Below are 27,748 nucleotides of genomic sequence, written 5' to 3' on the forward strand. Positions count from 1 at the left end.
CCAACCCCCACCCAGGAGCATTTTTTTTTTTTAATATGATTTGCGGAAATGATGCATTTTGGAGGACACATTTTGAAAAAAAGGAGGTAAAAAGCCATATAATTTACAGATGGTTCACTAGGGTAACATGAAAAAACCCGGTAAATGCCATGCCACCAACTGTACACTAGAGAGGAGCACTTGATACCATGAGGCTGCATCCACATCCTGTCTATGCCAGTAATGCACACTTTACATCACATGCATGAAGCTGCCAATTCAACCACTCTATGCCAGCAGCCGCTGCAAAGGATTTACTGGGATGAACACACACATCATACGACCATGCAAACACATGCACACACACTGATCGCCAGACGCATGCGCAGACACCCTGATCTAAAATACACATAGACACATACATGCATAAAACTGTCTTGGGGGGATAGCTCAGGGGCAACGTGCTCGCCTTGGAAGCAAGACGACACGAAGCAACACAGGTTCGATACCTGGGTCCGCGCTTAGAAACCTCTGGGTATTAAGCGCGTTATAAATAAACAATTACAAAATTACATAGCTGTGCACACTCACTCAAGTAGTCATGTACACACACACATTGCATTACATTCACACCCACATGCAAGCATTCATATACACTCACCATAGGTCTTCTGTCTTCTCTTCTTCTCATGAGGAGGGCAGGGGCACGCTACACCATGACCAGGCACACACATAGCACCACTGAGGGAGCACAAGCACAAATTGAGGCACACAGCGCCAGCTTGTCCCACAGGGACTTAAATACCCAGGCTACACCGGTGTTGCGATGTGGATTAATGTTGTTGCCTAGCAATGCGGCAAGTGGCACACTGCTCTGCATTTGTCTACGTGCATGCACAGCCCAGTTTTCTTTTTTAAATATCAGGGCTGGTGCACTGCTTTCTGGGGGCTTTCTGGCTCTTTAGCCTGTCTCAGCTCGCCGCTTTTCTCACCCCTATGTATCCCTTCGGCGTGTTAAGCATCATGGACTCACCTTCCTCGTCCCAAAGTGGGTGGTTCCCCCTTGACGAGAAGGGACGAATTCCCTGGATTTGTCACAGTACCCGTTGACTTGGGTGGGAAGACCATCGTGCCCTTACCACATCCCAGATGTCAAACAGCGGTACATGCCAACCTCAGATATCCTAACTAGCATCTCCCGAATTTATATGTGCCCATCACCTGTATCCATGGGGATCGGGTGGTCCTACCAAAGGCTTGGGTCCATTTGGACATGCATGGAGAACTCTTACATACAGAGAAGATTGACATTCAGAGACTACCAGAGGCCGTACTCCTTGGACCTGGTGTGCCAAACTTCCAGACCTGGTTTCAACTATCACAGGAATACAATTCTACAGGTATTATGAACCACAAGAGAGTTCCATTAGACTGGTATTGAGATGAAGGGTGAGTGTTGAGGGTAGTTTGGAGAGGCCTGCTGATCTTGAGAAAGGATAATCCAAACTCTACCTGTTCTCATTATCTGGCCCATTAGCAGAAGATTGGCATACAAATAATATGCTCACACTGACAGTAGAATCAAGTCCCCAAGTCTGCCCAGCTTGAAGGTAGTGGGGCCGGGGGAGGAAGGAAGATACCTGAATCTGTCAGCTGCCTGGCCATGGCTGCCAGCAGGGGGCAACCCAGGGGGCTGGTACCCACCACCCGTTACGTGATGTGGTGCCCAGTGGGTGGCAACGGGAAACTCCCCTAGTGTCCTATAGAAAACAGGGATGGGCTGCCAGGGGATCATGATATTGGACCCACGGCTCCTTTAATTGGGATTTATGCAGCCTGATCCTGGGGGTCCTTGTTATGCGGTTCCAAGGCGTTACCAACTTCTGACAAACTTGAAGAATCGTATCTTGAACATAATAGGCACAACGCGGCTTACCAGTTTGTGGCAGAGTGAATGCAGAGAAGAGCAAAGCACTGCTGCCTCTGCACTTTGCTCTGGACATGCAGGTATACTCAAATAATTGTGCCTAGAAATACTTGTGTACAGGCACGTTATAAATGACATATCATATCATGTGTGGAGATGCAAAAAACAAATCGATGTACTGGCTTAACATATGCTTGCTCGGCAGTGTTTAGTGAACCCAGGTAAGGCAATCTTTCACAATTGAAACACCAAACTACTCACCCGTCCAAACTCCAGTGAGAGTTTAATATGCTTTCCCAGTGTCAAATGTTAAATTTAAATCCAGCCCGGGGGGAGTGAACAGAGTAGTATATACATGTGAGGAGAAGACGGTCTGTTGTGGGCAGTTGGATTAGAGGAGTTGAGAGTGGTCAGAAGGCAGAGAAGGTGCTCAAGGTGCAGGAGAAGATGGAGGAGCAGAGCATCTGGAGGTCTAGAAAGAGTTGGAGGAACAGAGGGATGTGTTGGTGCAGGCAGAGATGGGGGAGCTGGAAGTGCAGGAAGACATCAAAGAGCAGACAAAAATGAGTGCAGATTCAGGTAGAGAAAGAGATGAAGGATATACTATACTGCAATGATATGGAAACTAGATGGGATGCGGTGAGGGGGAACTGTCGAGGCGACAGCCGGATGTGGTATGGGTACATGTCATAACTTCTTGGCCAGCCGGGAGGGGAAGAGTCCTGGGTCCCCTGTAGTGCGAGGGTCTGCTGTTCGGCCAAACCCTGAGGTGCAGTCTCCATCCTTCTCTTAGAACTGTATCCAAGGAATAAGTGCTTTGAAATATGTGACTCTGACGACTTCGAGACTGAACTGGGAAAATCCCCAGAAAGACACTGGCCCCGTCACTCAAGCTAGCTCTGGCTTCTGGTACTACCTTCACGTGTGTACCAGGGGTGTGGGGGGGGGGGGGGGGTTTGGTTGTCTGGTTGACTGTTGTGCTGTTAAGTGAAATGCCAATAAAGAAATTTTTAAAAAAAAACTAAAAAAAACCTCATTGTGACAACAAGTAAAACCGACACAAGTGATCACAGTTCAAGTGTTTATTGAACAATGAATGCTGTATGCAGCTTGGGAAAAACGCCTAATCTAAACCTATATCTAAGATGGGAGCAAGCGTCGACCATCAAAAGAAAATTAAGGCAGTTCTAGTGGTGTTGTGTCAACATAAAAAAGGGCCTATATTAAGAAACCTATTGCCAAACCTCACAACTAATACAAAAAGGGGTGTGGGATCGTTCTCAAGAAAAAGAAAGAAGTGTTCTCAAATAATATGTCAGGATGCCGAAACCTGGGTCTCTCGTTTTGGACACGGGGTAAGATGGGATCTTGGAGCACAGTACAGTTTTGGGCTTCCCCAGCACGAGACTACAGTTCCAATGACAGCTCTCAAAACAAACTCTTGAGCTTTCAGCTATCAGGGCTGTCGATGGGCAAGTCTTGTTTCACTTGAAAGTCTCTTGCCTTCGAGGACCTGACTTGTTCAAATACCAAAATGAAAGTTCCTTTAACAAATTAAAAGTGTGTTCCCAATGTTAGCTGGATGATGGGTTCACCCCTCGGTCCCCCTCTTCTGGACACTGACCCTTCTTGTATTGTATTCCACAAATCTTAATGTCTTTTTAAACAGTTCCTAACACACTGTTTCTTGGGACTTTAGACTTTGCCGCTCTTGGGATTTGCTTCCCTTGTTTCTTCTCACTATGGGATTCACTTCCCTTTCTTTCACTTTGTTTGTAGATCCAAGTCTTTTGATTGTACAGGGATATTACTAGACCTCCTGTATGACCACTTTGACCTCTTTCAGTGACTACTACAGCCTTCTGGTACCTGTAGTTTCGCAAAGAAGGGGATCGACCAGAGTCTCTTGAATTAGCACCCTCGTGGTGCTGGTTTTCCTTCTACAGCTGGCCTCTCCTTAACACTCTTTACACAGTTCATTAAAATTGGTTCAAGCTTGCCACGTTGTGCTTCTCATTCAACACAGCCCAGCTCTCATCGATTCTCCTCTCGACTCACCGGCTTTGATGAACCGCTTTGCTTTTGGCTTTCCTGGTGTCAAGGCCGGTACCACGGGCATGGGAGCTTCCCTCGGTCCTGCTCATCGATCTAGGCTTGCCCCGTGTACCATTGACATCTGCTACAAGACAATATTGCGGTCTTAGGCTTTCTTCCACGAAGGTTCAGCGGGTCTGGTACGAAAAGGCAAGGTCACTTCTCTCCTCGCCACCCTCTGGTTTCGTGCCGCCTTTCTCCTTCTCTTGAACTGCCTCGCCTCATTAGCCGTCTCGTCATACTGTCTGCTGTGCTCATACTGTACTCTCTGGCTCCACCTTTTATCCCTGTGGGGAAGGGAAAGGGCCATCAGGTGTGTGCGATTCCGATCCATTGCCCGACTTTGCCTGACCCTTGTATTGGGACGTGTCAGGTAAACAACTCTGGTGTTAGTCTGTTGGCCTTTGTGTTGTGTGAAAGTGCTTGTGTTGGAAAAGGGGGGGGGGGCAGTTGTTTAGAATGGTCTATGTGAGAGGAGGGGGAAAAGGTGTCAAAGGAAGGGGAATACCGCGTCTCGCCCGCCGTTGTCCCACTCCCCGAGGACCCCCCATCCAGGTGATCCTCCCTCACTAGTCCACCCCAGGAACTGGATCCAATAGCAATGGCCGTGTCCTGGCCACCTGGATGACAGATCACTGGGGACTAGCTAGGGAGACACCTTCAGGTTTCTCACAGGGGCTAGAGAGAAGGGGGTAGCGTGTGTGGTGGGGGTAGAGAGAAAGGACTTTCTGGAAAAACTCCAAGCCAGCCCGATATGGCTGTGCATTCCCTATATAGGCATATGTGCTTTTATTTTAAGTTCTAAGTTAATAAAACAAGCTTTTGTTTATATTGCAACGATTTTATAATCTTTATAATATTGTGGCATTCAAGCATTTTGTCTGGGCACAATATTGTCTAAAAATGCCCGGGTACTTCCCATCTTTGGTACAAAGAGCCTGCTCTGTTAACTCGGGTACAGTGAGGCTACCTACCCTAGCACTCCTTATAGTAGGGGTGCTGTTTTAGCTCACTTCCGGTATAGGAGACTTATGTTGCAGCTATTGTGCTTCACAGGCTTTGTGTCAGCTCTGGTAAACCCTGATGTCCTTGCAACTCTGAAGGATGGGCTTCCGACAGCTTTGGTGCTTTTTGCAGCGGTGGTTCAGGACGGGATCCGTCTCTGTACCCCTTTTATGTGGTTCTGCCCTCAGCTTAGTTATAGCGGGCTTCTAGAAGCTCTGGTGCACAACAATGGCACCTGGATCACACTCGCAAACTGTACAGCAGCTGCTTTTCTATCCCTGGTCTCCCTGCCACTGGCTGGAGGTTAAATGAGCGAGTTGCCCTTCATGTTCCGCTTGAGTTTCTCTTTTGCTCCTCATCTCTTACCCTCTCGAAAACTTGCGTGTCAATATTTGGAGTGGCCGAGATCCTGTTACTGGGCCTTTGGGGCCCTTGTTATTTGTATTTATTTATTTGTATTGCGCACCTTGCCCTGGGGCACCTGGGCGCATACTTTGATGAGGTAAGGGTTACATACAGGCAAACAAATATCCCAGAGGAATAACATATCTTAACAATGAAAATGCAGTTCTTAAGGCAACACGTGTTACAGAAAAGTACATCGTTACAGCGGTTACGATAGACATTTCTAGTAGTATGAAGGGCATACTACAAAGTATACTAGAGTACAAAAAATATATAGCCGTTACAAGTGCAGAGGAAGGCTAGGAATCCGATATTAACACATTGCAATAATAGACCAAGGTGGTTAGGTGGATGAGGCAGATGCGTCAAGCTCATAGAGCCAGAGTTTAGTTTTGTTCTTAAAGGAGTGAATGGACGGTTCCGCTCTGAGCGTAGTAGGTATTGTGTTCCATAGTTTGGCTGCAAGGACTGGGAAACTTGATCCCCCCGACTGTCTGAAGCTTGTAGCTAGGTACAGTTAGTGTGTGGACATGGGCTGACCTCAGAGATCTGTTGGCTGTGTGCCGCGTGAAGCGATTGGCCAGGTATGCAGGTGCCCGATTTTTCTGGGCCTTGTATGTTCGAGCAAGGGTTTTCAGTGATATTCGGTGAGTAACGGGGAGCCAATGTAAATTGCGTCTTGTATTAGAGATGTGTAATCTCCTCTGGAAGTTAAGGGCAGCCCTAATGGCATTATTCTGAGTAACTTAAGTAACGGGAGGATAGCTCAGCGGCAGCGTGCGTGTCTTGGAAGCAAGACGACACGAAGCAACAACAGGTTCGATCCCCGGGTCCGCGCTTACAAACCTCTGGGTGTTAAAGCGCGTTATAAATAGGTAACTAAGCCAATTACGCAACTAAGAAAAACAAACAATTCCTGTAACAGCGCCTCGATGCCTGCGGGCTGTGTGAGCGCTTTATAAATGTTAAATAAATAAACTTGTAACTTATTGATGTTTCTTTTGGCTAGTCCCTAAATAGAGGGCGTTACAGTAATCAATTTTTGCCATGATGAGGGTTCTAGCGAGGATAATGCAGTTGTCAGTCGTCAGGAAAGGTCTGCAGGTGTAACCTGAAGCAGATACAACAGCATTCGTTTGTCTGGTGAGAGATAGTGTCGAATCAAGGTAAATACCAAGTGTTTTTGTGTCGTTAGACACTTTCATAATATTCCCATCGATGGTAAATGATTTATAGGTAGGGTCTAGTTTAGTGAGTTTGATTGCGAGAACCGAGGACAAGTAACTGTTCTTTTCATCATTAAGGCAGAGCCCATGATGTGCCATCCTGGATGACTGTATAAACTTCATTGAGTGCTTTAGAGTCGATTACATGGTCGCCTGTGATGGGGATGAGTATCTGGGTGTCATCAGCATAGTTGGCGAAAGAGACACCCAGACAGTCAAGTCAAAGATTGGCTTTGTAAACACATTGTACAGAGTGGGAGGGACACAAGATCATTGTGGGACTCCACATGGGACAGGTGCTGGTTCGGCAGAGGCAGATGGTGAAAAAACCCTCATGGTTCTGTTAGCCAAGAAGGAACTGATACAAGATGTGGCAGCGTCCGAGAAATGAGCAGCTATTTTGAGGTGGTGACAGAGAATTTGATGATCAACCAAATCAAAAGCTGCTGAAAGATCAAGAAGAAGTAGGAGTGTCAACTTGCCCTTATCTTTTAGGTCCTCAATTTGTGTTTTTAAGTATATCAAGGCAGTTTCAGTTCCATGTCTGGGGCAGAAACCTGATTGCCGGAGACCCAATAGTTTATGTTTCGAGGTAGTCCTGAATTTGTAGGTAGGCAGCGTGATCCAGAATATTTAGTAAGTATGGCACAGTACTAATAGGCCTATAATTGGATGGGTTACTCGGGTCAAGGGTGGGCTTTTTGATTAATGGGATGACCCAGGCATCCTTGAGGTTGTCCGGGACAATACCACATTTAAATGAGGCATTTATGAAGGTGGTGATAAAAGGCTCAAGATCATGGGGAGCATCCTTGATGATAGGAGCAGGGCATGAATCACCTTGGCAGTTTCAGGGTTTGAGCTTCTTGATAATATTTTCAACTTCCCAAATAGAGAGAGGTGTGAAACTAAACAGTTTGAAGGCGTGTTTAGGAGTGGGGAGGTTATACGACGGGAAGTTGAGTGCTGAGAAGTTGCTTCTTGTAGCGTTAATTTTAGTTTGAAGCATAGAGATTTTATCTAAAAGTGCCTTTTGGATGTTGGTACATCAAGCAATGTCAGGGGTACATGTATCCAGAGGGGCTACCAGGGACTATTAATTCCTTAAGGATCTTGAAGAGTTCCTTTGTGTTTGATTGTGCTTGCAAGATACGTTTATTGTAAACGTCTTCTTTGGCTGCAAGTAAGGCTTCTTTATAAGTAGAGGAGGCATTGGTTAGGTTGTTTTTGTTAACTAGTGACGGTATACTTTTCCAGTGTGCCTCAGCCTTTCTTTTTTCTTTGCGAAGATCTCTGAGATGTGGAGTAAACCAGGAATTGAGGTGAGGGCGAGGTTTTTGTTTGCACAATTTTAGCGGTGCAATGGCATTAAGGGCTTTTAGCATGGTATAATTATATGTATCCACTAGAACTGTGGGGTCGGAGCAAGTGGTCGAGGCAATATTGAGCAGAGGGAGAATAAGAAGGAGAAGTTTCTCAGTCGTAATATCCTTCTGATTACGGGTATGGATGGATGGGGCGAGGTTAGGTTTGGGTGTTTGGGGGTTGGAATTAATAGAGAAGATTATTTTGTGATGATCAGACCAGAAGCAAGGGGTAACTGAGATCAGGTTGAGAGTACACCCAGTCAAGGGTCCGTCCTTTATTGTGGGTAGGCTCTTTGATGTGTCGGGTAAGGCCGAAGTCTGTCAGTGTGCTCGCTAGGTCAAGGGCGTTCGTGTCGTTCACATCTTGGTACCCTAGATTGAAATCGCCAAGTAGAAGGATTTGCGAGTTAGGCTTAGTATTGGTGGCAAGGATGGATGAAATGTCCTCAATGAACATGGAGATGGGACCTGGAGGCCCATAGATAAGGTGCACGGTAGCAGTTTGGTTAGGAGAGATGGGTAGTTTAATGGAAAGTAGTTCCGCAGATGGGATCTGGAAGTTGGCGATGGTTCTAAATTCAAGTGAAATCTTGAAGATAAAGGCTAAACCTGCACCCTTTGTTTGATTAGTATCCCTTTCGCATCTGATGATGGAGTGGTTGTCATAGATCGCCAAGGACATGGAGGGGCCGGCTGCCGCATGCAACTAGGTTTCAGTGATAGCAAGGAAGTCTACATTTTCTGTTGTGATCAAATCAGCGATATCAATGGCATGAGCGGGGAGGGATCGAGCATTGATGAGCGCGCCATTGAACTGAATGTCTTTGGCGTTGGTGAAGCTGGTAGCCAAGTGGGCTGGGGCATTTTTGTTGGTCGCCAACGCAGTAGCTGAGTTGGGTGAGGGGTTGTTCTTCGGCGCTGATGAATTGATGTTAGAATAAGGGTGCTGTCGGTAGGTCACATGGTGGAGTATAGATGCTAATCTCTGGTTTCTGGCGTGAGTGGCACAAGGTTGGTTTATGTATGTATAATCTGGTTAGTGGCAATTAAGGGAGTAGCATCGTGTGTATACATTAGGCTGTTTGTAAGAGGGAATGCACTTGGGGTAATCAGGCGGAGTCTAATGCCTAGTCTCTGATTTCTGGCGTGGATGCCGGGGGAATGATTGGGTAAGGGGACTGTACTGTTTAGAAGAAGGGGCTGATTGAGAGTTCCATGGCAGTGTCTCGAGCCAAGTCTCAAGTTTTCTAAGGTAAGTTGTGCAGGGTTGATTAGACGTGGGTTTTGATGCAAAGTGTTGTAGCCAGAGGGCTGGTGCGTTCAGATAAGGAGTATCATGTTGTCAAAAGTCTTTAGGTAATACACATATGGCGTATGGGTAGCTAGTGGGCATAGATTGTTTTTAAACTTTCTTTATTGGCATTTTGATTATTATAACAACACAAGTACTCGGACATACAGTTTGAGTAGAAATTAAAAGGAACAGTAAAAAATGATGCAAGCCAGTCCCATGCGCCATCCGGCATTTTCCCCTTCTGACCCCCCCCCCCGCTCCCCGCATCGTCCTCTCATCTGGCCGGTAGTTGGCGCCCGGTCGGAAGGTTCAATACAGGTTTTGTAGGTCTTTACTCTGATATGAGATCTTGAGATCTTGACTATTTGTCTGGGATGATGGTTGTGAGCCCGCCTCATCCATGGATGATATTAGGTAAGCGACATATGGTCCCTAGATGTCTGGAGGTCGCGCATGAAGAGGTAGTGTTTTTATGTAGCTGGTTTCTGTGTCCTGGCAGTATGTTATGTCTTTTAACCAGCATTGTAAGTTTGGTGGTGGGCCTCTCCCCCAGCTGCATGCGATCCTTCGTCTGGCAAGGATTAACAAAAGGTCTGTTAGTTTCCGGGTAGTGGCTGGGAGGTATCTGGTCAATCCCAGCATTGTCAACTTCGGGTCGGGGGGCAACACCACGTCGATTATTGCGGATGTTTTTTCTAAGACTGCGTTCCAGAATGTAGTGAGTGCGGGGCAGTTCCATGCCAGATGTAAGAAGTCAGCTTCTGGGTATTTGCATCGGCTGCATTCAGCTGAGACCGATTTGTGCATGGAATGGAGTTTCGTTGGTGTGTGGTATAGTTGATGAAGGTAGTTAAAGTGAGTTTGCTTAAATTTGGTATGTATTGCAACTTTTTGGGTAAGATTCAGTACATAGTTCCATTCATCTTCGGTAATGCTCGGTATTTTGCGTCTTTTCCCATCTTATTTTGGCTTTCGTGTTATAGGAGTCTGAGGTTGATTGTAGCAATTTATAGATATTGGTTGTTAGGCGTCCTTCGCCCTGGGCTTGAATCGTGTTGTCCAAGAGTGGCCATACTGGGGGTTGCTGCGGGAACGTGGGAAAGAAAGCTTGTAGTGCGTGCTTTGTCCTGAAGTAGATGAATGTATCTAGTGCGTTATTGCTGCCCCTGTCCTTTGCCTGTTGTAATGAGAGAAACTCTCCCTGTAGGAATAGATCATGCATCGATTGGATGTGTAGTTTTTCTGTCCATTGTTGGTAGACTTTTTCCCCTGTGATGGGGATTCCGGGGATGAACTTCGCAGGTAAGATTGGGGAGTATCTGGTCTGTATTGCTCCTGCTTTCGCCATTTTTTTCCAGATGGAGAGTGTCGCATATACCCCATTCAGCGGTGTTCGGGGCATTGGGAACGTGCCCGGATGACAGCTCGCAGTAAGTGTGGGGTTGCTAAAGCTCTTTCAATTTGGACATGAGGCCTTACAAATTCCTTGGTATACCAGTGGGTAAGAAATTGAACCTGGCCGGCCCAGTAGTAGTGTTCCATGTCAGGTAGTGCCAGGCCGCCCAGTCTCACCGGAAGGGTTAGGATGTTGTAAGCTACCCTTGCCACCTTTCCCGCCCAGATTAGGTCCAGGATCAGGCTCTTGATGCGTCTCAGGAATCTCTGCATCAGAATCAGCGGGATATTTGTGAAGAGATACAGTAGTTTGGGCAAGATTACCATCTTCACAAGTGACACTCTTCCCCAGAGTGTGAGCGGGTGTCATGATCTCTGCTTCCAAAAGGCCAGGACTTACCCAACTCCCTTGAAAGCAGACCCATAACCCAGGTTCCGAGTGCCAGCAAGTCCCAATTGGGAGCTTTTGGACCCTGTCCTGGCGCCAGTGGCGCCAGGCTCATAAATATGCCCAGTCCCAGCGCTGCAAGCGCCGGGCTCATAATGCTTGGGTGGACTTACCTGCAGCAGACCATGCTGCTTACTTACCTGCCAGTTGAACCCCTGATCCTCTTCTGTTTGGGACTACTTTTCCTGTTGGGTGGGGCAGGAGCCACTCCCTAGGTTCAGAACACTGGAACTCTTCTGGAAAGCAGAAACTCTTTTCTTACCTAGGCGTGGCTGTGGAAGGAGACACCTAAGCACTACAGGAGGCTATTTAAACCACACCCGATGGATGAATCTTGCTTTGCGTTATTCTGCATCCTCTGCAGCAGAACGCTCATCGTGTCTTCTGCATCTGATCCTGGGCCTAAAGGAAAAAGGCTTACCATCCTGAATCCAGTCTTCAGCAACATCTATAAAGACAAGAAAGAACAGGTTAGCACTACGGTCTTCAGTGACAGCGCATCTCTTACCTGGGCCATCGGCTGTCATCAACGCCTCGCGCAGCATTCCTGCATCTGAAAGGCAAAGGCTTACCTACTCTTCACGCGCTCCGGAGGTCATCGCACTGCATTCTGGCATTTGAAAGACAAAAGCTTACCAACTCTTCGCACGCTCCGGAGGCCTTCGGCGCTGCATCCCGCATCTGTAAGACAAAAGAAGGTGCGTTTAAAGACATTGGGTAACGTTAAATACTCACGTGCCATTACTCCATCCACGCCGAACTCAGTGGGCATTCCGGCATCCTTCAGCAGCTCCGATCTGGTACCTGCAAAATAAAAGGACAGTTAGTGCGCATCTTGAAGCAAGCAACAAGCGCTTACTTACGCGCTTCCAGGCGCTTCTATTCCGCATACGGGTCCATCCTCAACTCACTTCAGCCAGTCAACCGCCATCGCCGGAACCCTGCAAAATAAGAGACCGCATTACAAAAGACTTTTAAAGACATTTGAAATATTCGGAACTCACCGTTCGTGAAGTAAACGACGGACAGCAGTCCTCTGAAGTCAAGAGGCCTGCGCTACCTATCCAGTGAAGAAACTGGTTACAGCACCCTGCCCCGAGGCAGATGGAGAGCTCGGCGTTCACTTACCTAAGGTGAGAGCGTTAACCTTTGGGGTTCTACAGGAGAGGAGAAAAGGAAAGAGATAGGGACACCCCAATAACCCCAGTTCATTAATCCCATATTTTCTATCTGCAGACATCTTACTCTTCGAGTCAGGCATACAGTGCACAGAGGTCCAGCCCAAAGAGCAACCGGGTGGTGCACATCACTTTTGAAGATACGGTAGTCGTCCAGTCAAGGCCGGCGCCTCTGCGAGAATCAGGTGAGCGTTACAGCGGGAGTGATTGCCATCTGTTTATTTTGTGTTGTAGAGTGTCGATGACTGTCTCATAGTTGTCACGTAGGGTTTCTCGCTGGATCTTGACATGAAGATACCGAGGTACCTGACTTTTGTGTGCTGCCATCGGAAGCCGAAATCGTCAAGCTCTTTGGTTGCGGCGGTTAGGGGGAATATTATTGATTTTGAATTATTAATTTTCAGTCCTGAGTAGTGACCAAATTTTAGTACCGTGCGCATCACTGGGTTTAGGTTTTCACTGGGATCTCGGAGGAAGAGTGCAACATCATCAGCATAGAGCATTATGATCAGCTTGTGGGGGCCGAACGTCAGGCCTCGGTGGATGTGTTGCAGTCTGAGGTCTGGCGCCAGGGGTTCCATCAACAGGGCGAACACCAGGGCAGATAGCGGGCATCCCTGCTGCGTTCCTCTACGTAAGTCTATGCTCATCGAATAATTTGCTCCCAGGAGAATATTAGATGTGGGGGCTTTGTATAGAATGGAGACTAGTTTTATAAATCTTTTGCCTAGGCCCATTTGTTCCAGGATTGCATAGAGGAAGGGCCATTCGACTGAGTTGAATGCCTTTTCTGCATCTAATAGTATCGTGGCTGCTTGTTGTTCTGGGTCAAGGGCTTCGATTACTCTGAACATTCTCCTTATTCTAAAGGTGGTGTTTCTTCCTGGAATGAACCCTGCTTGGTCTGCTAGGACCAGGGCGGGCATCAGCGGGATTAGAGGTTTGGTTAATATTTTGGCCAGAATGTTATTGTCAAGGTTTATTAGTGATATTGGTCTATACGATGCGCACTCGTCTTTGGGTTTATTTGGTTTATGAAGAAGAATTATGTTGGCCATGTACAGTGTGGATGGTAGCTGTTCTTTTTCTAAAGCTTCATCATACACTTGTAGTAGTATTGAGGCAAGAAGGTTTGCAAAGTGTTTATAGAATTCTCCTGTTAGCCCATCTGGGCCTGGTGCTTTTGTAGTAGGGAGTTCTTTGATCGCCTCCAGGATTTCTTCAAGGGTAATGGGTGCATTAAGTGGTTCCCTCAGTCCTGCATCCACCCAGTACAGCTCAATTGAATCTAGATAGTGCTTCAGTTCTAGAGGATCTGCCGTGAAGTATGAGTCGTATTGTTTCTGGTAGTAATGCCGGAATGTTTCGACAATCTCTTCTGATTCGTAGACGGGTCTGCCCACGTGGTCCTTGACCGATTCACCCACTGTAGGTTTTCTGTCAGCAGAAATAAGCCTGGCTAAGAGCGAGCCAGGTTTTTGCCCCTCTCCATATTGTCAGATTCGGTAGTTGTTAGTCAGGAATTTAATTTCCCTCTCTGCGGCTGCCCTGAATGCCCCCAACTCCTCTTTTACTTTTGCATGTGTTTGAGGGTCATCTGCAAGAGTGAGTGAATGTTCAAGATCTTTGAGCCGTGTCTCGCTTGAGTCCAGTTCTCTCCGTATTAGCTTAAGAATGCCATTTTCTTTAGTTAGGCAGACCCCTCTTGTGAAGCACTTTAGGGTCCCTCAAAGCGTCCATGCCGAGGCCACCAAACCCTGATTGGTCTCTATGAAGGATGTTAGTTCTTCCAACAGTTCATCTGCGAAAACTTGATCTTGTAACGCTCTAGGCTTGAATCTCCATTGTGGTCTGGCATTAGTTGTTCGAGTCGGAATGTATTCCAGGGTCACGGCCGAGTGATCGGAGAGGGATCTGGGAAGAATCTGGCAGTCACCCCAATGTGAGTGAGCTTCTGACACCAGGAGATAGTCCAATCTTGAGCTCGATTTGTGGACCCAGGAGAAGAAGGTATAATCGCGAGTGTTCTGATGTTTTTCTCTCCATATATATGTGAGATGACATGCTCTACATATTTCTTTAACTTGTTGGATCGCTTTAGAGTATGGGAGTCCGTTGCTGTGTGATTTGTCTTTGTTGGGATCAAGAGGTATATTAAGATCACCTCCCAATGTGATTGTGGGCCGTCGTCCTGTTTCTAGATGTGTTGTTACCCAGTCAAAATTGTTGGTGCCATCTACATTAGGTCCATATGAGTTCACAAGGAGTATTTCTGCTGCGTTGACCATTCCATGCACTAGTATGGATCTTCCTTCTGAGTCTTTCTGTGTTGAGATAAGTTTGAAATGTAACGTTTTACTAGGATCGCTACCCCTCTAGCGTAGGATGAGAAGGATGCGAAGTATCTATGGCATTCCCAGTCTTTGGCCCAGCGATTCTCAGAGGAGGGTTGCAAGTGTGTTTCTTGAATAAGGACTATGTGGACTTTGTGGCGGCACAGGTATTGTGTCATCTGCCGCACTTTGGCTGGTCGATTGACGCCTTTGATATTCCACGTAGGTACTTTGAACTTGCAATCATTATGGTTCTGTGTTTACTGGATTTAAGGAGGCCTTCCAGCTCCCAGTCCTGTGGAGTCGACCAGGTATCTGACTTGAGGGTTTCGATGAGGAGGCGCGGGGTGGGGTCTCGTGCGGGCCAGTGTGGCCACAGCCGGGACATGTATGAGGTGGCGGGCTTCTCTTGGCTTGACATCGGACAACATAAACAACTGGATCCCTCCCAACACACGAGCAACCCCCAACTTGCTCGTTTCTCTTTTTCCCTCCCATTAACCTTAACTGGTGAATGTTAACTTTGCTGTGCAAGGGGTCCTGGGAGCCTCGCAAGGTGCGCGGCCCGCGGCCTTAATTTCAGTTTGTGTGTTGCGCTGGCACTGTCAGTGAGTGTTTGAGATTTTGCATTATCCCTTGGTTATCTATGGCAGATTTCTTTGGGATCTGTCTCTCTGGGGGCGTGGTTGGTTAGCCTGTACGCTGCATCCAGCTTGGTCAAGATATGAATTGGCTTCTTCAGCTGTTTGAAAGAATTGGAGTCTTCCATTATGCTGTATCCTTAGTCGTGCCGGGAAGAGCATTGAGTATGTTATCTGGTTGTCTCTGAGCCTTTGTTTAATATTCATAAAGGATCTTCTTTGGGGTTGTACTGTGAATAGTCTGGGTAGAAATGAATTTGATCCCCATCGAGCTGCAGGTTCCCCTTTTCTCTATCGAGGCGAAGTATTGTGTCGCGATCCCGGTAATTGAGCAGCTTTGCAATAATTGGGCGAGCCGGGGCCCCGGGAATGGGTTTTTTCATTGGGATCCTGTGAACTCTTTCTATTACAAACATGCGTGAGAAGGCTTCAGACCCGAAGAGTTTGATACACATTTCTTCTACGTACTCTTCCATTTTTGCCTGCGGTTGGTGTACTCTCACTCCAACAATCCTAATGTTGTTTCTCCTTGATCGGCCCTCCAAATCTTCGCTCCGCGCCTAAGCCGCTTTCATTTGTGCCTCTAGTGATGTCACTCTGGCTATCATGCTTGCTGCGCCATCATCTAAGGCAGAAACGCGTTGTTCTAACTCTTATAGGCGCTCAGTGTGGTTATCCAGCCTGTGTTGGAGCTGGTCGACATTGAAGGAGAGGCCGTCCATTTTGTTGTTGAGGTTCCCTATTCCGGTTTTCAGTTAGAGAAGGAGCTCTCTAATGTCTGTGGAGTGAGAGCTGTCTTCTTCTCGGTCTATCACTTGACGAGGGGTCCTGTTCGTTATTCAGTCTGGGTGTTTCCGGTGCTGAGCCCATTTCGAAATTCAGTTTCCTTTGGGATTTATCTGTTTTCCCCATTTTCCTTTTACGGAGGTGGCTGGCCTCATGAGCTAGTATTTCAGGCGAGGGTTAATGTTTATTCTCACTGTAGTGTTTGACCTTGCGCCTGTCGCCAAGCTTTTAAGCATGTGTGGCTATCCTGGTGTTTTGTGCCAGCGATTATTAGGCTTTTAGCGCTTGTTTCCTTTATCGCCCTCAGGGAAACACTTTAATGGTCGGAGGCTCTTGCTGGATGCGGTGTCCAGTGTTGAGGGTTGAAAAGGGAGTCTAATCAGCGCCTCCTGGAGAGTTTCGGGGGTCAGTGCTGTGGGTTATAGCAGCCAGGGAGGTGACGTTTGAATGTTCGCTGGGTGGGTGCGCGTAAGCGAGAGACTCTGCGAAGGTAGGATGTTGTGCGCTTATCTAGTTTATTGTCTTGCTGGTTTGCATGCGCTGTACCTGGGCTCCGGGGATCGCTTCACGGTGGAAGGAGCTGCTGCGTTATTCCGTCCACCGGGCTTCCCTTGCTGGCGCCTGAAGAACAGTCTTGGTATGTCGGGACTCCGACCACGGCTCCATGGACCGAAGGGGGATGATGGACCGGCCTTGTCTCCGCTGCGTCTCTTCTGCCACCAGGGGCCCCGAGTTCCGGGGGTGCCGGTTCAGAGCGGGCCCGACCGCGGGGTCTACGAACTCCGTCCGGTGTAGGGTGCCCTTCTTCAATCGCAGTGTCTATCTCCCCTCGGCACAGGCGTGTTCAGTCTTGTGCATGCTCTGCTATTTTGTCTGAATTGGGGCTGGCTGGTTGGCTGAGGTCAGGCCACGCCGTGTTGCACCAGCCCGCGAAGGGGCCGCCGGGAGTTTCGTCGGGTGACTGGGCCTCGTTCACTGTGGAGGTCGTCCTCGGCGCCCGGACTCTCTCGTTCTGTTTTTTCTTCCCGCTTGCCAGTCTTTCACCTTTAATGTCTGAAATACCATCGGATGGGTGCGGCAGTCCCAGGAAATCAGCAGGATTTTACAGGATTCATTCGGGGCCCCGCGGGAGCTCACAGAGTTGCGGCCATCTTGGTCGGCTCTCTAGCGCCCTCTGTGCTAGTGGGCGTAGATGATAGTGCTGTGAAGAAGTGGTGCGGGGTGTGCACGTGTTGTGAGGTGTCGAGATCAAGACCAAAAATGATAACGGGAGGCGAGTTATGGTGTGTGATGTGGGCCAATAGGTAGGCTGCAGGATTAATCTGGATGTGATAGAGAGAAGGAGTGAGGAGAAATCAAGGGTCCAATGCATTTTAACAAAGTAAGCAAGGTATCAGTTAGATTAATATGCAGTATATAAAGAACCTAGGGTTCGGTGAGATGGTAATTAAATAGCAGAATATCAAGTTAGCTTAACAAGAAGTCGAAACAACCAAATAGCTAGTATATGCCAAGATATGCAAGTAGTAACATCGATTATACACAGACAAAAGGTAGGTAACGCAATCGTTGTGGCAGGAAGCTAACAACATGGGTAAAGCACACAGCCCAGAGCCTAATGAGAAAAACATTCGACTAGCTAGCAGCACAAAATTAGCGAATATGGTAGCAGAGAGTGGTATTGTACATATGATCAGCGAGTGTGGAATCAACTGGGCAGATATTCAAACAGGCTGTGTGAGCAGGAACGGCTCGAAATAATAACTGAGGACAATTGAAAGAGCTAATCTTAATCGATTAGAAGGCAGGACAAGTTAGTAGAATGATATACATGTGTCACGGATACAGGCAATTTTACTAAGCATAACGTGGATACAAAATAGGTCAGAGAGGCAGGGGTACATGTTAAGGGCATTGGGAACACAGATGGTGAGGGCATATGTTACAGACAAACCTCCTGAGCGGTTAAGGGCCTCAAGAAGACATAACACAGATACTGTAATGCGATGACATTAGCCTCATGATAGTAGTGGGCAGTCTGCAGGAAACATACAAAGTCAGAGAGTCTCGAGTGAATTGATGGGCTGCTGGGTGCACCAGCAACCACTAGTGCAGTGAGCGTAGAGGTTGGCTGAAGCTGCTCGTGCGAATGGTCAGTTTAGAGAGCTCCCACAATTGAGAACGACAAAGTACCTGATGCGTGTAGTCCTCGGATGAGCGTGAACAGCAGTAATGCAGGGTTTCTGGCAGACGGCTGGGAAAGCTTGGACAGGCTGGGACAGGAAAGCAGCATTCGTTCGGACCTTAGTGAGGAAGGCCGGATTACGCCTGCCGGCTTGTGATTGGCCCGGAAGAATGCAGGAATGGCCAATGGGGAAAGCCAGCAGCCTAGGTGGGCCCAGACAAAGGTGGATGGGTACCTAGACATGCCGGGCAGACATCTTAGAAAGGGCGCCCACAAGATCCACAATATGGGATTGGCAAAAAGAATGAAATAAACACTGTGTGGCGTGGATAAGAGGCAACAGCTGGTATTCCTCAGCAGAAAGGAATCAGTGTGCGTTCAGCAGTGCTTTTTGGAAGTAAAATTAGCATTGTTATATGGCCCTGTGGGTCTAATACGCTGGTTAGAGGTAAGTATTTACAGCCTTGTAGCAACCGTTGGCGAGTCCTTGTTGGTAACTATATTAATAATGCTGATTAAATAAGAATAAACATTAAAGGATAGGAAAATTGATTCCTGCTATTGAGGTTGCCCAATAGATTAATGAAATAGTGTTGAGAGAATGGAATTCATATTTTGCACCAATTAGAAAAATAATATGGTGGGTTCTTACTATGTACTCTTTGTTGCTTATTATGAATGCCTAGTTGTCATAAAAATCAGTTCAAACTATTTAAGTCGAGTCCTTTTTGAGTTCAAAACAATACTTTTGAGTTTTCTTAAGTTCAAGCAGTATTTTATTATCCTCTGATTACAAATATTCTTCAATACAAACAGTGCTGGTTCATTCCTCAATATTTCCAGATGTTCAACAGTTCAAGCAATGCTTTATTATACTTGTTAATTCCTTAAGAGGATTAAAACACAAAAGACCGAACTGACAGAGCTTCTCGCTCAATGTATGAGTACCTCTGCTCCATCTCAGAAAGGGCATGGCTGGCAAAGGCCACCGGTCTCGCATCCCCCCCAAGGGTGTCAAGCTGACCAGCATGGCTCCCAACCCAAATGGGCTTGCGTCGACCACTATCTCTGAAGCCCGAGACGGGTCGAAGAATGCCATGGTGTTGTTTGCTGTGTGCGCATCTTTCACTTCATCGAACGCCGCCTGTTCCAACGGGCTCCATTGCCACACTGTATTTCTTTGTTAAATTCCTTAAAGGCTCCGATAGGGTGACCAGGTTTCTGATGAAATGTCTGCAGTAGGTCACCATCCCGAGGAAGCTGTGCAATTCCGATACGTATCCAGGGGGTTTAGCATCTTTGATGTCCTTAATTTTCCTTGGGTCTGGTGATACGTCGCTTCTCAAAACACGAACCCGAAAAATTAGATGCTCGTCTTGAGGAACTCGTATTTTTCATTATGCAGCGTGAGCCCTAATGACTTGACTCTTTCCACGGTTTTGACGAGCCATTCCATGTGTTCCACTTCTGACCCAGCAAAGACTAGAATGTCATTGATTATATTCAGAACGCCTTCCAGAATTACCAGGGCTCCCCTTATTATGTTCTGGAATACTTCTGCAGCGGACGACACTACAAAGTTGAGGCGCTTGTAGCGATACAGCCCCTGGTGCGTGGTAAATGTGATTATGTACCTTGACTCAGGATGGAGTACGACCTGATCGTATCTGGCCCTCAAATCCAGCTTTGAGAAAATTCTGGCCCCTTGAAGTTCTGCTACTATATCATTGATGGTGGGGTCCAGGTGTTGTTCCTTCTTTATTGCTTTGTTCGGTAACCTCATATCCACACAAATTCTTTTGGACTTGGACTCAGGTTGCTTCGGTTTTCTTAATAGCACAATGGGAGACACCCATGGCGTTGGACTGTCTACTTTCTCAGCAATGCCCAGTTGAACAAGATGGTCTAACTCCAAATCTACCTGTTCCCTCAAGTGAAATTGAATGCTCCTTTGTTTCAGGCCCACTGGAAGAATGAAGCTGTCAATATGAAGTCTGATGGGATCGCCTATCAGTTTTCCAATGCCATTGAAAACATCAGCGAATCTTGTCAGTACCGCCTGAACATCCTCGACATAGACGCCATAGGAAAAGCTCACAATCCTCAATGCATCTGCCGCCGCACAGCTTAGTAGGGTTTTGTCACTGATGTCTGTGACGAAAAACCTTACTTGTATTGAATTGGATCCATGTCTGACCTGAGAGATGAATGCCCCCTTCAACGGAATGGGAGTGTCTCCCCCAAATGTAAAAATATGCACCCATGGCGGGTTAAACACTGGAGAGCCGGTCGGAGATTCATAGTGTTTTAGCATCATGATGTTGCCATACGCTTCTGTGTTGGCAACCACCAGTATTTCGGATTCGTTGACTTGACAATACACCTTGGCTGACAATGTGCTCTCATCCTCAGCTCAAACACGTTTGAGATGAAAAAGACGCTCTCTTCATCCTCCTCTTCTACCTCTGGTGCACTCTGAGCCATTCCCCCTCTGTAAAGTGGCTAGGGCTCCTGCACCTCCCGCATGGTCGGCTGTTGGCGATGGCATTCAGTTGCATGTGGGAGATCATACCCACATTGTAGGCATGGTGTGGGTGTCAGCGAGTTTGTGATCCTCTCCCACGTTGAGGCTATGTTTTGTGCGCCCCTCTTGCTTTTTGAAAGCGCCATTAATTTTGGAGACACGCGTATCTGCCAACTCAGTTCAAGGATCCGCGCCAGGGTCAGCCGAGGTTCCCTCAGTAGCTGGCATTGCAATTTTCCAGACCCACAGCCTTGAATGAGTTGTTGGCCTATCATGCTTTCATCATTGTCCGATGTGCACATGGACGTCAATTGTCTCAACATCCCATGGAATGCATCCAAAAGGTTCATCGTCCTTCTGCTTGGCGTTGTACATAATGAACATCTCATAGTCCAGATTAGCACATTTTTCGTTGCCACGTAGGAATTGTCCACGGGCCGTAATGTCTTGAAAATCTTATGGACCGCTGGTCCTGCTGCATATATGAGCGTGAACATTTTGGCCACATCATTCGTCTCCCCCGTAGCCTTGAAATAACATTTCCAAATGCTCGATCCGTAGGTTCCATCTAGGTTTCAGACTGGATGGGGCACCAGACACATCAAACTACGGCATTGGCGCCAGGAATCCTTGTTGGCAAGGCATCTGTATGCCTGCTGGGCAGCGGATGCAGCCGAATTTCCCTGACCACCATCCATGATGCGTGTTCACTCGGTGTATTGTCCAAGCTGGGCGCACACGCTCCTTCTCCTTGAAGCCTGCAACCCAGTGTTCCTTGTGGAAGGGTATATATGAGACAAACGGTAAGTCAATGAAAATCGAGCCACCCTCACAGAGCTGACTCCAATCAAAACATTAGCCGTAGTGTAGAATTTCAGCTACCTCTCTTGTTGTTAATCTGGGTGGCTGGGGCACCCGGTGGAAACTGTAACTGGCCACTGTCTCCCCACCAAATACAGGCAGCCTGGGTCGATGACCACAGTCTGGTGATTGGCAGGTTAAGTTATTTGCACATCTGAGAGAGAGAAGGAAAAACAAAAAAGAAATTCTTCTCTTGTTTTTTTCTTGGATTAGAAAAACTAACGCAACTGTGGATGCTCTGAAAATTCGCACTGGAGGCGCTCTTGCACTTCCTATGGGAGCCGCAACCTCTGTGATACAGGCCGAAGTCAACACGCCTCACCGTTGTGCTGTTGTTGGCTCCAGGGCTGGTGAACACCTCATGGTGTTGCTCAGACCACTGCAAGCTTACCGGGGTTCACCACCAGATGGCCCGACTCCGAGGTTCATAGCGACCTCCTCATCGCCATTGTTATATGGCCCTGCAGGCCTCATACGTCGGTAGCCCTAGAATCCAGAGGACTCAGGAGACCCTGCTGATGATACAAGCTCTGCTCATGCACTGATGTGCAGTTACGTCACTCCGTTGCGTGTTCCCTTAAAGGTGCCATACCACAGGCAGGTCTTAGGGCTGGCCGCCGTCTTGCCTTTACTATCTCTGGCAGAAGGCACCTCAGTTTAGGGACGGGCTGCTCTGGAAGAAACCATCCTTGCAGACATCCTTGCCATTACCCATAATGATTCAGGTAGGTGCTGATGTATGGATGTTCCAGGGGTACAGTGCTATTGGGCTGAAGCTGTGCTCGATACTGCGAGCAAGGGGTAGGGAAATATAGTCCGGTGCTGGCTTTGAAGGAGATCTCTGGGTCCATGTCAGCCAGAGATGCAGTCATTGAAATAAGATCTGAATGTGGCTGCGTGCAAAATCCCAATATTGTGGTCTACAGAAGTTGGGACTCTGGCATAAGGCAGCACTGTTGTGCTGGGAGAACCGAGAGCCACTGCTAATACAAACTTGGTTTTGGTGAAACAGTGCAGCTGTGAAACAACTGGTACAAACTCCTTACTTAAGGCAACATTGTGGCACTGGGAGCTCTGGGAAATATGAATACATACTCCTAAAGTTAGGACGTATTGCAGTGCTGGAAACACAAGAGAGAGAGACCCAGCAAACTCCTGAGTTCAGAAGGGGGCAATCACGGAATGCTCTCGTAGGGTCTTACTCCGGTGTGGAAATGGGGAGTTCATTTGGTTTCCTTGCTAGGCGGGAAGGGCGCAATCATCAGGCTACTTGCAGTGCCTCTCTTGGCCCGTCACCGGGCTCCTACTGGATGTTGCTGTGCCTTGGCGATGCAGCTTGCATTCTGCAAGATACTCTTGTCCCAGGTTGCAGAAGAGCTGTTCCTCGCGGAGCGTGCTGCTCCACAAAAATCTGTGAGCACACTTCCTCGCGACAGTCCATTAGGCGTTCAATTAGTATCCATATTATCGCTCACCTCGTTTGCGCACGTAGGACTCAGTAGAGTTCACTTACCCTCACCTCCCACTTCGTCCGCTGCGCACAGCTCACGTCTAGTAAGGCAGATGCTGTGCTCATGCCAAACTCGATCCTGCTGCAACAGTAGCAGCTGATAATGGCTGCCCTTGCCTTGTCCCGAGAAAGGAGGCCTGCATTGTACAAGATCACCCCCGGCTCGCATTCGGCGCACTCATTAAAGCATGAATGGCGGAAGCACATGGATAAAAAACAAAGCCAAGCAAATGGAAAGAAACAAGGCCCAACGGGTGCTTCGGCCATTTCATCTGCAAGCGTTGGCAAGTTGCCATGCCAACAACAGACTGCTCCCGAACTCCCCTTCTCCTTTATGTTTTACAGTAGAAATGTTTTTATAGCTATTTGTGGCTTACACCACAAAGCGTTAAAAGCAAACCATCAAAACCAAAAAGGGCCAGCGCAAAGTCAGCTAGAGACATCCTATGGGAAGGAGAGTAGTAATAGCGAGGCATCCCCCCCTTTGGGTTGATATAGTTTGTTTCCACTCTGCCTGAAGGAAAAATTCCTTTCTAGTTTGTTCCTGTTCCCCATCACTATGAAGCCCAAATAAAGACTCTAGGCCTGATTTCCAACCGCGTTGTTCAATGACGAAATCCCATTGAAAAACGATTTGTAAATCAGGCCTTCTTCATTTTAGAACTCAATCATGTGTATGGCTCCCGTTTTTCAATTTTTACTGATTTTTAAACAAAGACATTTTTAAACAGAGATAGAAATCATTTTACCTTTCATTATTTATTTGCAAAAACGAAAAAAAAGTGGAAATACAGGTTTCCTGCTCAGCTCTCCAAGTTGCCTATTGTCTGTGCCATTTAACACGGTGAAGAGGCTGGAATAAGGACTATATTTCCCTGACTGGGGATGAAGAAACCACCTTCTTTGCTTTATTCCCAGGGCAAAGGCATCCTTTTGATGAGTTACATTTTTCTTAGTGAGAAGTAACGCAATCTCCCAGGACGAGATCTAAACTCCGAGTCTTGTGCTTAAACTTCAGAAAAGCCATCCAGATTCTTGCTTACAGAGTTACTACCCATGAAAGACCATTCTTTTGATTCCCTTGGTTAGTCACTTAAGGACAGCCATTCGAGGTCTGGCCAGTGGCATGTTATTTATGTTGGCCCAAATCTGTAAACCTTTATTTTAACTTTCTGACTGTCGGGTGAGCTTCATGACAGCTGCCTGGCACTGTTTCCCCTTTTAAAAACATTTGTTCTTCTCACCTTTGCTCCTCAAATTCAAGAGCTCACCAAAATAATCTCACTGCCACCTACATATGCTCACGCGGATAGGGAGGTTTTGTCGCAGTAGAATTCGTTGAAATCGAATTCGACACGTTTTTTAGCCGAATTTGGATGCAAATATATGTGAGAGGTGGGGAAAGGTAATAATTATGGGCAATGCTGCATGGGCATCTCACAAGCGAGGCAGGGTAACTGCTGTTACCATCGGCAGCTGGGAGAGGGGCAGCCCCAACCCCCCCGCGCCTGCTCCTCTCCTTCCCCCCAGCTACGGAGGCACGCAGTCTCGGCAGCACAAAAGCCAAGGAAGGGTAAGGTGCAAACAGTCATCGCACCCTTCCTCCAAACAGCAAGGTGCTAAGCGCCATAAGGAAACAACCATCAGGCAGGGCCCAGTTTCAAGGATCTGCCCCCACCAGACAGTCGGCTATCCGGCCGGGGGACGCGACAACAGTGGCCCCCACCACATACACAACAAAGACCCAGGGCCTCCCTGGGTCCTATAAATAAGAGCAGCATGCGCAGAGTAAACACAATCTGTTTGTGGACCCTGAACGGGGACCCAAGCAAACAGGAGGTTCACTGTTTACTCAGTGTCTTCCAAATCTTCTTGCTTCTTTACCACAGAACCCACCCACCCTACAAAAGGGGAGAAGAACAAAAAGAAGTACAAGGCACTGTACGGTGCCCACAAGTCGTGGGACACAAGAAGGCGGCACGGGTCCGAGGGGGTAACCTCAGGACCCGGTGCCCAAAAGTATGATACCATCATGATATGTGATATTGTTATTGTCATAACCCATATCTGTACAATAAAATCCTACAGCCTTTTTATTGCCAACACTTGAACCAAGTTGTGAGCCTATCATTATGGGTGAGGGTTTGGGGTTCGGCCATTACTAATGCATGCATATGGGTTCAGCAGTTACGGTGGGGAAGTAGAGCAGAGACTGTGGGGGCTTTGGGGGGGCTTCCCCCGCATATATTTGTAGCCAAATTGAATAAAAGAAAAGAAAAATCAACGAAATCAAATTCCACTAAATAAACTCGACAAAATCACAGAGAACCATGCTCAAGCACACAGTTCCTCTCCTTAACATGTCAAAGTGGAAGTTAAGAGAGCTATTGTACTCACCAGGTTGGACTATTGGAATAGCCTTTCACTGGGCCTCAACAAATGCCTTATTCTCCAAATTCAACGCATTCAGAATAAGGCTGCTAGAATAATCTTAGGTTTGAGATCTAGGCCCCACACCACCCCCACCTCTGAAATCCCTCCACTGACTCCCACTGTATACCCTTATTGTGTTTAAAACACGTTGCGCTATTCAGCTAACAAGCTGGCGTAGAGAGTAGGGTACTTCAAGCAAAACATGAAAAAGTACTGCCCTAATAGACAATTCAGGTCCACAGGTTCTAGAAATAGGGACGAGCCGTTTCACTTGACCCTAGGAGTCAAAAGCAGAATCATCTTAATTTCTGTGCTGCGCCACACCCTAGTTGATAGCTTTGTTCTGCGGAGTCAGGCAAAGAAGCATAGGTAGGGATGAATTCCACCCGGTGGAAACCTTCCATATGGGACATAGCCGCGGAAAGAGATTTGCGCGTTGGGATTTTCTCAGTATCTTGCATCGCTTTAATAGAATGGCAACAAATGTTGCAACACATGATCGTGATCATTATGCTGGCAACCTCTATGTTTTCAGGTAGTCCTGTATTATGAATTTTAAACAGTTTGCAAAACTGGACACAGTAGTAACCGCCATCCTCACACACAAGCCACTGTGTTGCTACCATTGTCGCAGACAACAAAACCAACCGTCGCTCATTTTGGTCTAAGTGATACCAAGTCTTTGCCATTGAATACAACCAGAATGTTTGTTGCTGTGTATGCAGAGGCATTGCTGGGGGTGGAGGGGTGCTATACCCCCAGGTCTTTTGGTTGTAGCCCCGGAAAGACGCTCAGGGGCTACAACCAAAAGGCTAGCTGGCCCAGAGTCCCCACATTAGCTTAGCCCCAGATCTTTTCCAGTCCTAGCAACACCCCTGTGTGTACGGCCTCTCAAGGAAAGAATTTCTTGCTGGTGAGCTTCTTGTAGTATGGAAGCAGTGGTTGAGTGGCCAGTGTGCCATTCCTTAAATGAATCCTAATATTCCGTGATGCGCATATAATCTTTTGTCTGTCCACTGGGTCACATGTTCATAGTCACAGGAGTAGTGTGTAAGGGTGACTCCATAAGAGTTTTTCCTATTGTCACTAAAATTGTTCTGTAAAGAACAGGTATTGCAAAGGAAAAATGTGCGAGGCTCGATACCCGATACCAAACGTGGTCAAAGCACGACAGGCTACGGGCAATTGTTTTCAGTATCGATTGGCGCAGAGCCTACATTCCACTAAAAACAATGTACGGTTAAATACAGTCAGGACTAGGCTGTGCTGTTGAGTTCCTGGTTAGGCAGCGATTGTTCCGTTTTAGCCCTGTCTGAGAGGACTGCGGCCATCCGAGGGTGACCTAGTGCAGCAAAGCTGAATAATAGGGCTTCTTTGTTGATATGTCAGGAACAAGAAGTAAACGCCATCAATCATTACGGCTCGTAGCCCTATCATTGCCTGCACAGACCTTCCTTCAGAAGAGCAGACATTCCACGGCACGTGCGTCACGTAGAGCTCTCGGATACGTTGTGACGGAGGAGCGGGCGCCAATCTCAGGATAGCTCGTCCACGCGCAGGAAGGAACGTGTGCTCCATGCACTGTACACCACCCCATCGCCCCAGGCTAAACTGGGGTGAGGTCTGAATTGAAGTCTCACACGAGTCATACAACGGAAACAAGCAACAACTTCAGTGCATTGCCCACTCAAGTGAAAATACCGGAGGCATCCTATTACCCAACCAACCTCTTTGTAAAATGTATACATTGTCAATATATTTTTTTTTTTAAAAGCAACCAACCTCTTTACTTTTGTTCGGAAAAAAACGGCACTTAACGCAGAATGAGCTCTGGACACTGTCATAATCTGTGCTGGGCTGGATTATGGCTATGTGTGTGTTATGATGGTGTGGTGATGTCAATGACATTCCACGTGGAGTGTTGGTGTGGTGATGTCATTGACATCCTTTTGGAGTGTTGATAGTTGTTTGGAGTGCTGGGTTCCACTGGTGTCAGTTGGTCTTAATGTGCTGGGCTGGATGGATTTCCCAGTGCTTTCTCTACATGATATCTAAGAGAATAAACCTACATGTAAACTACTTACCTTTTGGTCTTGGTCTTATGAAGAAGGAGTCATAGTTTATATCACACTCCCCTGTCTTGCTCCTAGATGTGAG

Source organism: Ambystoma mexicanum, chromosome 6p (assembly GCF_040938575.1).
Source record: "Ambystoma mexicanum isolate Mex_15411 chromosome 6p, UKY_AmexF1_1, whole genome shotgun sequence".
Taxonomy (NCBI): Eukaryota; Metazoa; Chordata; class Amphibia; order Caudata; family Ambystomatidae; genus Ambystoma; species Ambystoma mexicanum.